This window comes from Pseudophryne corroboree, chromosome 3 (genome assembly GCF_028390025.1).
Source record: "Pseudophryne corroboree isolate aPseCor3 chromosome 3, aPseCor3.hap2, whole genome shotgun sequence".
Lineage (NCBI taxonomy): Eukaryota > Metazoa > Chordata > Amphibia > Anura > Myobatrachidae > Pseudophryne > Pseudophryne corroboree.
In genome coordinates this window covers 667,888,525-667,902,256 of record NC_086446.1, presented here as the reverse complement: position 1 = coordinate 667,902,256, position 13,732 = coordinate 667,888,525, and the positions used below count along the sequence as shown (strand labels likewise).

The 13,732-nt window shown below is 44.9% G+C and overlaps 1 pseudogene; it reads left to right on the top strand.

Moving 5' to 3' along the window:
• Positions 1–13,480, top strand: part of LOC135058154 (olfactory receptor 5AR1-like) — a 377,933-nt pseudogene extending 364,453 nt beyond the window's left edge.
• The last annotated feature ends 252 nt before the right edge of the window (positions 13,481–13,732 follow it).

Sequence of the window (13,732 nt, the reverse complement as noted above, 5' to 3'; positions counted from 1 at the left end):
AGGAGCAGCAAAAAGCCATTCACGCCTATACATCTGGCCACGATATAGGCAAAGGAGGTGGAATGCACCTGACTCAAGCGCAGTGGAGAATGATTTCAATGTTGTGCAAGGTTCTGCAACCTTTTGAACTTGTCACACGTGAAGTCAGTTCAGACACTGCCAGCCTGAGTCAGGTCATTCCCCTCATCAGGCTTTTGCAGAAGAAGCTGGAGACATTGAAGGAGGAGCTAAAACAGAGCGATTCCGCTAGGCATGTGGGACTTGTGGATGGAGCCCTTCATTCACTTAACCAGGATTCACGGGTGGTCAATCTGTTGAAATCAGAGCACTACATTTTGGCCACCGTGCTCGATCCTAGATTTAAAACCTACGTTGTATCTCTCTTTCCAGCAGCCACAAGTCTGCAGAGGTTCAAAGACCTGCTGGTGAGAAAATTGTCAAGTCAAGCGGAACGTGACCCGTCAACATATCCTTCTTCACATTCTCCCGCAACTGGGGGTGCGAGGAAAAGGCTACGAATTCCGAGCCCACCCGCTGGCGGTGATGCAGGGCAGTCTGGAGCGAGTGCTGACATCTGGTCCGGACTGAAGGACCTGCCAACGATTACTGACATGTCGTCTACTGTCACTGCATATGATTCTCTCACCATTGTAAGAATGGTGGAGGATTATATGAGTGACCGCATCCAAGTAGGCATGTCAGACAGTCCGTACGTATACTGGCAGGAAAAAGAGGCAATTTGGAGGCCCTTGCACAAACTGGCTTTATTCTACCTAAGTTGCCCTCCCTCCAGTGTGTACTCCGAAAGAGTGTTTAGTGCCGCCGCTCACCTTGTCAGCAATCGGCGTACGAGGTTACTTCCAGAAAATGTGGAGAAGATGATGTTCATTAAAATGTATTATAATCAATTCCTCCGTGGAGACATTCACCAGCAGCAATTGCCTCCAGAAAGTACACGGGGACCTGAGATGGTGGATTCCAGTGGGGACGAATTAATAATATGTGAGGAGGGGGATGTACACAGTGAAAGGTGTGATGAATCGGACGATGATGATGAGGTGGACATCTTGCCTCTGTAGAGCCAGTTTGTGCAAGGAGAGATTGATTGCTTCTTTTTTGGTGGGGGCCCAAACCAACCAGTCATTTCAGTCACAGTCGTGTGGCAGACCCTGTCGCTGAAATGATGGGTTCGTTAAAGTGTGCATGTCCGGTTTATACAACATAAGGGTGGGTGGGAGGGCCCAAGGACAATTCCTTCTTGCACCTCTTTTTTCTTTCATTTTTCTTTGCGTCATGTGCTGTTTGGGGAGTATTTTTTTGAAGGGCCATCCTGCGTGACACTGCAGTGCCACTCCTAGATGGGCCAGGTGTTTGTGTCGGCCACTTGGGTCGCTTATCTTAGTCACACAGCTACCTCATTGCGCCTCTTTTTTTCTTTGCGTCATGTGCTGTTTGGGGAGTATTTTTTTGAAGGGCCATCCTGCGTGACACTGCAGTGCCACTCCTAGATGGGCCAGGTGTTTGTGTCGGCCACTTGGGTCGCTTAGCTTAGTCACACAGCTACCTCGGTGCAAATTTTAGGACTAAAAATAATATTGTGAGGTGTGAAGTGTTCAGAATAGACTGAAAATGAGTGGAAATTATGGTTATTGAGGTTAATAATACTATGGGATCAAAATGACAACCACATTTTATGATTTAAGCTGTTTTTTAGGGTTTTTTGAAAAAAACACCCGAATCCAAAACACACCCGAATCCAACAAAAAAATTTCGGTGAGGTTTTGCCAAAACGCGTTCGAACCCAAAACACGGCCGCGGAACCGAACCCAAAACCAAAACACAAAACCCGAAAAATTTCCGGTGCACATCACTAATATATATATATATATATATATATATATATACACACTGAAAAGTTCTTTGGGGGTAATTCCAAGTTGATCGCAGCAGGAATTTTTTTTAGCAGTTGGGCAAAACCATGTGCACTGCAGGTGTGGCAGATATAACATTTGCAGAGAGAGTTAGATTTGGGTGGGTTATTTTATTTCTGTGCAGGGTAAATACTGTCTGCTTTATTTTTACACTGCAAATTAGATTGCAGATTGAATACACTACACCCAAATCTAACTCTCTCTGCACATGTTATATCTGCCTCCCCTGCAGTGCACATGGTTTTGCCCAATTGCTAACAGAATTCCTGCTGCGATCAACTTGGAATTACCCCCTTTATGCGCTAATTTAAATGATGTACGGGTTCCCAACCACAATTAGTGCTGGAGATATTAAACCAATGCAATAATATATTGTTATTGAGCAGCTTCCCTCAAAGAAGGCCTCTTGCCAACAGAGGCCTAAGAAAATTAATACAAATGGTTGTTTTCTGAGGTGCGCTCTTACTTTAATGGATATTACCACTATGGATGGGAACTGTGGATACTATATATAACCTTATATAATTACACCCAAAGAAAAGAAAAACTTTTTTTTATTAAAATACAAGTAAAAAAATTAAAGAGTTCAATTTATACACTGTTAGGCGCCGGGGTCCGCTCGTCGGTGCGGCCCGGCGCCTAGCAACCAGGGACGCCATGCGCGTACAGCCGCCGGCTCCCTGGCAACGCTAAACGCCGGGCGCACGGAGCCGCACGGACCCTAGCAACGGGGACGCCACTGGCGGACCGCGTTCCCCGTTGCTGGGTCCATTTAAATTAATAGGGCACCTGTTTCCTGGCCGTGCAGCAAGGCAGCTGCACGGCATTTAATCCAATCAGCCTCTGAACAGCTGATTGGAGGACTCCCTGTTAAGTACACTTCTAGGGCTTCTCACAGACGCCGGTAATAGCTTCCTGCATGCTGTATCTGTTTGCTGAGAGTGTTTCCAGTCCTGCTGTACCCGGTCGTTCCTGTCCTCAGTTGTCCTGTACTCGGAAGTCGTCATCTGTTCCTGGAGTCCTGACTGAGCACCTTTAAACATCCAGTGGTGTTCGTGAGTCACGGCGTAGCCGTGTGTTGCGGCTTGGCCGCTTTATTACTTATTATTTATTATTTGTGTTTCGGAGCTTTTGCGGAGGATTCCGCTCCCACAGATCCACTCTGGTATCCAGCGGTGCTGGGTAGGAGTAACGGACTAGTGGATTTTGGTTGTCCTTTTATCTGGCGGTTTTTCCGCGCATACTTCTGGTTTGGTTAGTTAGCTTGTTGCCCCTGGCCTGTTGTCAGTCAGAGGTCCTCTTGTCATCATCCTGCCTCGGATTTCCCTTTGTCTCTCACTAAGACCGGGGGGCACCGGAGTTGGGCAGACATAATCCGCCTTTCAAACGTGGCTGCCAGGGGCTCAAGAAACATAGTCTCGCAAGGGATTTTCGATAGCACGGGTGAGACAATAGAGTTAGGGCGCCAGGGGCAACTAGTCTTTCTAGCTCCCGTAACCAGCATTCCCCTTCCAGTACTCTGGCCATTGTCATTTGATCTCCTCCGGTCTGGAGTACTGGAATCATAACATTATTACCGACCGATCTCCTCAGGTACTGAATCTCAGCGGGTCGGAATTATTATTTCTTTGCTCCAGGGGGATCCTCAGACCTGGGCTTTTGGTTTAAAAGCAGAGGATCCGGCATTGTTGTCAGTAGACGCCTTTTTGGGGTCTTTAGGGCTTTTGTATGATGACCCTGATAGAGAGGCATCCGCTGAGAGTCAGTTACGCGCTCTCAGACAGGGTAGAAATCCTGCAGAGGTTTATTGTACAGAGTTTCGCCGTTGGTCGAACGACTGTGGCTGGAATGACCCAGCCCTGCGCAGTCAGTTTCGCCTCGGCTTATCTGAGTCTATAAAAGACAGTCTCCTTCAGTATCCCGCTCCTGAGACTCTCGATAAACTCATGGAGCTTTCTATTAAGATTGATCGTCGTTTTAGAGAGCGGAGGGCTGAAAAAGGAGCACCTGTCAGGTCTACTCCATGTGTATTTTCCATTCCTGAGGACATAGAGGAGCCCATGCAGATGGGTCTCTCCCGGCTGTCTCCAGAAGAAAGAGCCAGAAGGCAAAACTCTGGTCTTTGTTTGTACTGTGGGGGTAAGGGACATTTTGCCCGTAATTGTCCGAACAAGTCGGGAAACGCCTCGACCAAGTGAATTGTGAGGGGGTTCACTTTGGTCTGCAGCTTATCTCCTCGAATAACTCCCTTTTAGTCCCAGCTAAAGTTTCCTTTTGCTGCCTCAGTTCTTCGGTGTCAGCTTTTGTTGACAGTGGAGCTGCAGGGAACTTTATGGACATAACGTGGGCCAAAGCCTTAGGTATTCCTCAGTTAGCCTTGGGTAGGTGTATCACCATGCATGGTTTAGATGGGAGTCCCTTGTCCAATGGGGTTATTTCCCTCCGTACACCCCCTATACTACTTACGGTAGGAGCTCTTCATTCCGAAAATATCTAGTTTTTCCTTACCCATTGCCCAGCAGTTCCAGTGGTTCTGGGTCACCCTTGGCTGGCCTTTCATAATCCCATCATTGATTGGCAGTCGGGGGAGATTTCACAATGGGGTACCATCTGTAATAAGGAATGTATTAAGTTTCCCGTCAGAATAGCTGCTGCCATTCCCGAACTCATTCCCGTGGAATACCAGGACTTTGTTGATGTGTTTTCCAAGGGCAATGCGGACATTCTGCCTCCCCATCGGCCTTATGATTGTGCTATTGAGCTAATTCCTGGTGCCACATTGCCAAAGGGAAGGTTATATGCATTATCCGGGCCAGAAACTGCGGCCATGAATGAGTATGTTAAGGAGAGCCTAGGGAAAGGATTTATCAGGCCATCTAAATCCCCTTTAAGTGCAGGCTTCTTCTTTGTGGAGAAAAAAGATGGATCACTCAGACCTTGCATTGACTTTAGAGCCCTGAATAAGATCTCAGTTAAAAATACTTACCCTCTGCCGCTGATTTCTGTCCTCTTTGATCAGCTGCGTTCGGCTGTGATTTTTTCTAAAATTGACCTGAGGGGAGCGTATAACCTCATCCGAATCAAGTCGGGAGATGAGTGGAAGACGGCTTTCAGTACTCAGTCGGGTCACTACGAGTATCTGGTGATGCCGTTTGGCTTGTCTAACGCTCCGGCAGTTTTCCAGGATCTCATTAATGATGTGCTCCATGATTTTCTAGGAGGATTCGTGGTCGTTTACTTAGACGACATCCTGATCTATTCTGACTCAATTGAACAACATGTTACCCAGGTGCGTCAGGTTCTTCAAAAATTACGTGAAAATCACCTATATGCCAAGCTGGAGAAGTGTGAGTTTCATGTCACGGAGGTATCCTTTTTAGGGTACATTATTTCCCCTCGGGGATTCTGTATGGAACCTAAGAAGCTCCAAGCCATCCTTAGTTGGGCGCAACCCACCAACTTAAAAGCAATTCAGCGCTTTTTAGGGTTTGCGAATTATTATAGAAGATTTATTCATTCTTTTTCCGACCTGGTTGCTCCCATTGTGGCACTGACTAAGAAGGGAGCGGATCCTACCAACTGGTCACGTGAAGCTGAGTTATCCTTTCAGGCCTTGAAACAAGCTTTTGTCTCAGCTCCAGTCCTCAGACATCCCAACCCAGAATTGCCCTTCATTGTTGAGGTTGATGCCTCGGAGGTTGGAGTGGGGGCTATCCTATCTCAGAAGGATCCGGACTCTCTGGAACTACATCCTTGTGCCTTTATGTCCAGGAAATTCTCATCTGATGAATCCAACTACGATGTTGGTAACCGGGAGTTACTGGCTATTAAATGGGCTTTCGAGGAGTGGAGGCATTGGCTTGAGGGAGCAACACATACCATTTCAGTATTGACTGACCACAAAAATCTTCAGTACATCGAATCAGCTAAGCGGCTGAATGCCCGGCAGGCTCGTTGGGCTTTATTTTTTACTCGTTTCAAGTTTATTATCACTTTTAGGCCAGGTTCCAAGAATACCAAGGCGGATGCCCTGTCACGCAGTTTTCTTCCAGTTCATAATAACAGTCCTGTTACTCCCATACTTCCGTCTTCAGTCATTTGGGCAGGCCTCACACAAGATTTGTTTACCCAGTTAAAGCAGCTTCAACATAAAGCTCCTGGAAATACTCCTGCTGGTCGTCTTTACGTCCCTGAGTTTTTGAGAGCTACTGTTTTGACTGAGTTTCATGATAGCAAAGTTGCCGGGCATCCGGGGATCTCTAAGACTTTGGAATTAGTCTCCCGCTCAGTATGGTGGCCTGGTCTTTCTAAAGACATTAAGGAGTTTGTTTTTTCTTGTCAGGTCTGTGCACAGCATAAGGTTCCCCGTTCCTTGCCTATCGGGCAACTTATGCCCTTAAATGTTCCTCTCAGGCCATGGTCTCATATTTCCATGGATTTTGTGGTAGACCTCCCTCTGTCAGCCGGATTCCGAGTCATATGGGTGGTAGTGGACCGTTTTAGCAAGATGGCCCATTTCATTGCTCTTCCCCGACTGCCATCTGCCCAGGGATTGGTTGTTTTGTTTCTCCGCCATGTTTTCAGACTTCATGGGTTGCCCACTGATATTGTTTCTGATCGGGGTCCACAATTCATTGCACAATTCTGGAAGTCTTTTTGTGCCTCATTAAAGATGAAATTGTCTTTAACATCCGGCTATCATCCCCAATCCAACGGGCAGACCGAGCGAGTTAATCAATCATTAAAACAGTATTTGCGTTTGTACTCAGCCAAACTCCAGAATGATTGGTCCGAGTTTCTTCCTTTGGCGGAGTTTGCTTACAACAATTCTTGTCATTCCTCCACTAATGTGTCTCCATTCTTTTCAGTTTTTGGTTTTCACCCCAGAGCTAATTCTTTTTTTCAACATTCCTCTGTTTCCTCGCTAACCATAACCTCTCATCTCAGAGTCATTTGGAAAAAAGTGCACCTTGCTCTCAGAAAAGCGGCATTTCGAGAGAAAAAGTTTTCTGACAGGCTCCAGCGTCCTTGCACTTTTAAGGTGGGAGACAGGGTATGGTTGTCGACTCGTAACATTAGACTTCGACAAACCTCAGCTAGATTGGGCCCCAAATTTATTGGACCATTTCATATTATTAAAAAAATCAATCCAGTTGCTTTCCGGTTACGTTTACCAAGAGCTCTCCGAATCGGAAATACGTTCCATTGCTCCCTGTTGAAACCATACGTTTCTTCCAGTAGATTTCCTCGGAAGATCTCTCAGGGGAAATCACCAGTAGATGTACAGGGACATCAGGAGTTCTTGGTGGAGAAGGTTCTCGATTCCAAATTGTCCCGGGGTCGGCTTTATTTTCTGGTGCACTGGAAGGGCTATGGTCTTGGGTCCTGGATAAGGATCTCCATGCCCCGAGGCTCAAGAGGGCATTTTTTCGGGAATTTCCTCGGAAACCTGGCTTTAGGGGTTCCTTGACCCCTCCTCAAGGGGGGGGGGTACTGTTAGGCGCCGGGGTCCGCTCGTCGGCTCCCTGGCAACGCTAGACGCCGGGCGCACGGAGCCGCATGGACCCTAGCAACGGGGACGCCACTGGCGGACCGCGTTCCCCGTTGCTGGGTCCATTTAAATTAATAGGGCACCTGTTTCCTGGCCGTGCAGCAAGGCAGCTGCACGGCATTTAATCCAATCAGCCTCTGAACAGCTGATTGGAGGACTCCCTGTTAAGTACACTTCTAGGGCTTCTCACAGACGCCGGTAATAGCTTCCTGCATGCTGTATCTGTTTGCTGAGAGTGTTTCCAGTCCTGCTGTACCCGGTCGTTCCTGTCCTCAGTTGTCCTGTACTCGGAAGTCGTCATCTGTTCCTGGAGTCCTGACTGAGCACCTTTAAACATCCAGTGGTGTTCGTGAGTCACGGCGTAGCCGTGTGTTGCGGCTTGGCCGCTTTATTACTTATTATTTATTATTTGTGTTTCGGAGCTTTTGCGGAGGATTCCGCTCCCACAGATCCACTCTGGTATCCAGCGGTGCTGGGTAGGAGTAACGGACTAGTGGATTTTGGTTGTCCTTTTATCTGGCGGTTTTTCCGCGCATACTTCTGGTTTGGTTAGTTAGCTTGTTGCCCCTGGCCTGTTGTCAGTCAGAGGTCCTCTTGTCATCATCCTGCCTCGGATTTCCCTTTGTCTCTCACTAAAACCGGGGGGCACCGGAGTTGGGCAGACATAATCCGCCTTTCAAACGTGGCTGCCAGGGGCTCAAGAAACCATAGTCTCGCAAGGGATTTTCGATAGCACGGGTGAGACAATAGAGTTAGGGCGCCAGGGGCAACTAGTCTTTCTAGCTCCCGTAACCAGCATTCCCCTTCCAGTACTCTGGCCATTGTCATTTGATCTCCTCCGGTCAGGAGTACTGGAATCATAACATACACATTCTCTTTCACACAAATTATTTGTCAGATGTTCAAGGTCTTATGTACCCATTCACTTCTTATTAGTACAATATTTGTATAATAATTGTATTATAATAATAAGTGTTAATAAAGTTGTTTTACCCAATGCATTTCATCTGTGATGACTTCTTCAGGGGTGCTATTTGCCAAATTATTGAACTTTCATATTGTGATAACAGTGAAATCTCTCATTCTCAGGATGAAAGCACCATAAGTAAGAGTAAACAATTATAGTAATAGAAATGTGTAAGACAATCTAATGTGGATTCCATCAATGGGCGGCAATTAATTTAATTTCTTAGAATTCTTTGGACTTACAACACCAATAATCTTCAATTAATTTAAAGGTGTTTTAAAAATATTTTTAGCTGTATTTTTAGCAGTTGTCCAGAATTTATTGCAACCAGCAGCAGTCAGTCACGTCTGTTAAGTCTTAAATACAAAAGCAGAGTACAAGGTGGTACAAGAGTAGTAAGGGCAGAGGTGTAGCGTGGAGCCATGGCTCCCGGAGCAAGCTCACATCACGGCGCCCCCCTCCCCCTATATATATACAAACACATATTTCACCAAAAAAGCATTGAAACCCATGAGGGAAAAAAACACAATAGCCTCCACAGGGGGGAAAAGAAAAGCACTCACACAATGTCCCCTACAGGAAAAAAAAATCACCTATATACTGGTCTGTGGCTGCAGTGCAATACGTATGAAAGTAGGAAGGTGTATGTTTGGTGAGGTGCGGTATGATATACCAGCAGTCAGGATGCCGGCTGTCAGTATACTGACAGTGGCATCCCGCCTGCTGTTATACCGGCAGCGAATCCGCTCGTGAGTGCTTCAGGGCCGAGTGGGAATTACGGGCGGGTTTCGGATTCCGACCACCAGTAAAATGTTTGCTGTCGAGATTTTGGCATCGGTCTCCTGTTTGCTGGGATCTTGACAGCCGGCATTAAAACTACATCCCGTCCGATAAATGTGGAACACTACAGACCTCTCAGCTTTATCTAAATAAGAAGTAGTGTGCTGCAGCCTGCCTCTAATATGGCCACTCCCCCATCTCCTCCCCCTGCTGGTGTGTGTGAAGGGAGAAGCTTTCTCACTGCAGCCAGGTCTCTGCCACCTCCCAACTGTCATACTGCATCACCTGCCTCTCCTGTGGAGCCGGAGCCTCCTCCTATGCAGCCGCCTGGGTGACTGGAGCTAAGCAGGTACAGCCAGTCAGAAACCTGCTGTGCGTGCTGCTCTGTCTCACTACTGCTGTAATCCCAGGCCGAATCTTGGAAGAGCCAGTGCTGGCCGGGTCAGGCAAGACTACAAAGGAAGTGCGGCGTGCAGGGCCGGTGCTAGGGTATTTGGCAACCCCTGCAAACTATACTTTTGCGCCTTCCCACACTTTACAAAGGGACAGTGCACATAATGCCCCCTGTAGCAGTGAAGCTTACACACATAATGCCCCCTGTGGTAGTGCCACTTATACACACAATGAACCCGGTAGTTATGCCACTTATACACACAATGAACCCTGTAGTTATGCCGCTTATACTCAACGCCCCTTGTAGTAGTCACAATGCCCGCTGTAGTAGTGACGCTTAAACATGTAACACCCCCTGTACCAGTGACGCTTACACATGTAATGCCCCCTTTACTAGTGACGCTTACGCATGTAACACCCCCTACACCAGTGATGCTTACATATGTAACTCCCCCTGTACCAGTGATGCTTACATATGTAACGCCCCCTGTACCAGTGATGCTTACATACGTAACGCCCCCTGTACCAGTGACACTTACACATGTAATGCCACCTGTACCAGTGATGCTTACACATGTAACACCCCCTGTACCAGTGATGCTTACACACATAATGCCCCCTGTACCAGTGATGCTTACACATGTAACGCCCCTTGTACCAGTGATGCTTATACACGTAATGCTCCCTGTACCAGCGATGCTTACACATAACGGCCTCCGGACCAGTGACGCTTACACATGTAACACCGCCTGTACGAGCGACGTTTACACGTAATGCCCCCTGTACCAGTGACACTTACACATAACGCTCCCTGTACCAGTGAAGCTTACACACATAATGCCCCCTGAACCAGTGACGCTTACACACGTAACACCCCCTGTACCAGTGACGCTTACACATGTAACATCCTCTGTACCAGTGACGCTTACACATGTAACGTCCCCTGTACCAGTGACGCTTACATGTAACGCCACCTGTACCAGTGACTCTTACACACATTATGCTGCAGTCATACACACACATACATACTGTACATGCATTACACATACACAGTCACACATACATATACAGTACACAGATACTGTATACACACACACAGTTTAACTCACTCTATCTCTATCCACTTATCTAAAAAAATCTGGTCCCTGTGTTGCAGGCTGCAGGCTGGTCCCATGTAGCCCCGCCCATTTTGTGTAGCTCCACCCCCTTTTAGGTCCGCAGTGCGCGCACGCACACACTGCACTCACTGTGACAGGGGAGGGGGAGAGGAGGCTTGTGCTGCTGGCGCCGCTGCCAGGCGCCCTCTGAAGCTTCCAGCACCTGGAGCTTGCGCTCCACCGGAACCACCCTCCCTATGCCCCTGAGTAAGGGGAGCGCTCGATAACACTTGACAGTTCTAAAATAGTCCTTATTGGAATTTTCTTTCAGACTGATGATCAGACAGAGACTGGGTTGGTGGTTCTGGAAAATACCCTTGTACCAAATCACCTAACGTGCACGGGAACTCTCCCCCAAAATTTACATTAGGACGTTATCTTGGTCTCTTACATTCAGAAAGTAAGTAATTGATTGATATTATTGACCAATGTCAATTGTGGATATTGTACAATAATATCTGTCATGTTCACGAGTTTAATAGTTTTTGTTTTACTATCCTCCTGTAAGATATATTGGAATGATTATCTATATATGATCTGTTTAGATAAAAACAGTTGTTATTATTATTATCTAGTTGAATTTTTGAATGTTGATGGCCTAGAATGTCTATATTATGTTAAAAAAAACTTTTTTCTATGTATTAGTTACCACTCCTGATCCACCACTGTAACCCCAAATAGTTTTAAAAAACTGCAATTGCCTTGGTTATAAGTATGGGTACTTATGTATATAATGTATGGATATAATGTATGTTTTATGTTAAGGACACCCCTGAGGAAGCCTTTTCAGATGAAAGGCGTTGGGTGATCATCCTAGACATAGTGGGTGGAAAATCTGTCATAGGAGCTCCTCCCTGGTTGGGGTAGACATCAAGTCCTTACATTGCCAAATGACCCATAAATGTCGAGATGAATGTAAGAGTGACATACTAATTTTAACAAAAAAAATTGTAAGAAATCTTTTGAAAGTATATGGATTAAACGAGTGGTTTTGCTGTTAGGTGATTTGGTACGAGGGTATCTTCCAGAACCACCAGCCCGGTCTCCGTCTGATCTTCAGTCTGAAAGAAAATTCAAATAAGGACTATTTGAGAGCTGTCAATTGTTATCGAGCGCCCCCCTTACTACTCTTGTACCCCATTTCTCTATCTGGTCCTCCACTGACAAGAGGACCTGTTTGGGGATAAGCTGCTGACTCCCCCAAGGACTATTGTATTCCAGGTGGTGTAATTAAGTGTATAGTGCAATTTGGTCATTTGTTTTTTTTTTATATATATATATATATATATATATATATATATATATATCTACCTGGAATCTCATTGGTTGCTATGGGCAACATCCCATCTTGAATAGAACTCACATCTTAGTAAATTTACCCCTCTGTCTCATCACTAATTATCTAAAAATAATTCACTAAAAATCTCTCACTTCCTGATATGTTAGGAAGATTAAATTTAACATAGGTATTCTTCAGGTGGGAAATATGATAACTAAGTTATTAGAATTTTAATAAACCTCGTCTAAGGGGATGAAAAGGGGGTTGACTTAATGACATCATTATTGATGCATGGTACTGTATTTATACTGTATATATATTATACTTGTTATGAAGAAATGTCAAATTTAAACACTGCTTATTTTTTTACACACAGAAATGGAATTTGGAGAACCATTTAATACGTCTGAATTCACATTTGAAGATTTGTCTGATGACCCAAAGCTCCAGTACCTGATTTTGTTAATATTGGTAATTTGCTACCTTGTTGTTGTCTGTGGAAATGTCACCATAATTGCTGTGATTTGGGTGGCTCCCCACTTGCACACTCCTATGTACATCTTCTTAATAAATCTCTCCATCATTGACATTGCTTTTACCTCAAATATTATACCTAAACTATTATATATGCTCATCACCAAGTACTATACAATCTTATTCTGGGAATGTATAACTCAGCTACATGTATTTGTGCTACTAACTTGCACTGAAGTTGTCCTACTTACAGCCATGGCATATGACCGCTATGTTGCCATCTGTCATCCCCTTCATTATATTACTAAAATGAGTATAAGACACTGTGCTGGTCTCTCAGTTACAGCCTGGACTGTTGGGTTATTAATCCCTATTGGACATGTTGTCCTTATATCTAAGATGTCCTTTTGTGCATCTCATAGAATCAGTCATTTCTTCTGTGACATTTCATAATTGCTAAAGATCTCTTGCAGTGATATATCTGAAGTAGAAATGCTAAACTATATTGAAGGAGCACTACTAGCATTCACTACATTTATTTTAACTTTAGTCTCATATATTTTCATTATTACAACTATCATAAATATAAAATCTGCTAAAGGTCGATATAAAGCTTTTTGTACCTGCTCCTCCCACCTGACCTGCATTATTCTATTGTATGGGACAGTAACAACTTTGCACATGCAACCCACATCCAGCTACTCTTCCAAAGTGGAGAAGTGGTTTGCTCTTGTATATGCTGTTTTGGTGCCAATGTTAAATCCTTTCATTTACAGTCTAAAGAACAAAGACGTCAAAAAAGCTTTGTTGAAATTTAAGAGGAAGTGGATATAGGAAAATATATGTTTCTCAGAACACATTTTGCTAAATTTGTTCATAAGAGTCCAGCACAAATTAGGTGGTTCTGATCCAATCAGTGCTGTTGTCTACAGTGTGTTCATTTTCTTTTTCTGGTGTGTAAAAAATAAATAAGAGCAAATGTTTTCTAGAAGTATTGTTATTATTATTTATATTACTAGGTTTTGTGGTAACAAACATAATTATAGAAGAGAGGTAATTTTCTTTTTTTGCGATAAAGTCTTATATTCTTAAATACTTATATTCTACAGCAGTAGGTGAAAATTAAAATTTTCATCTACTTTTATAAAAATTAAGTTTTGTGGCCATTCATCATGAAGATAAGGCAGGAGATATCACAGG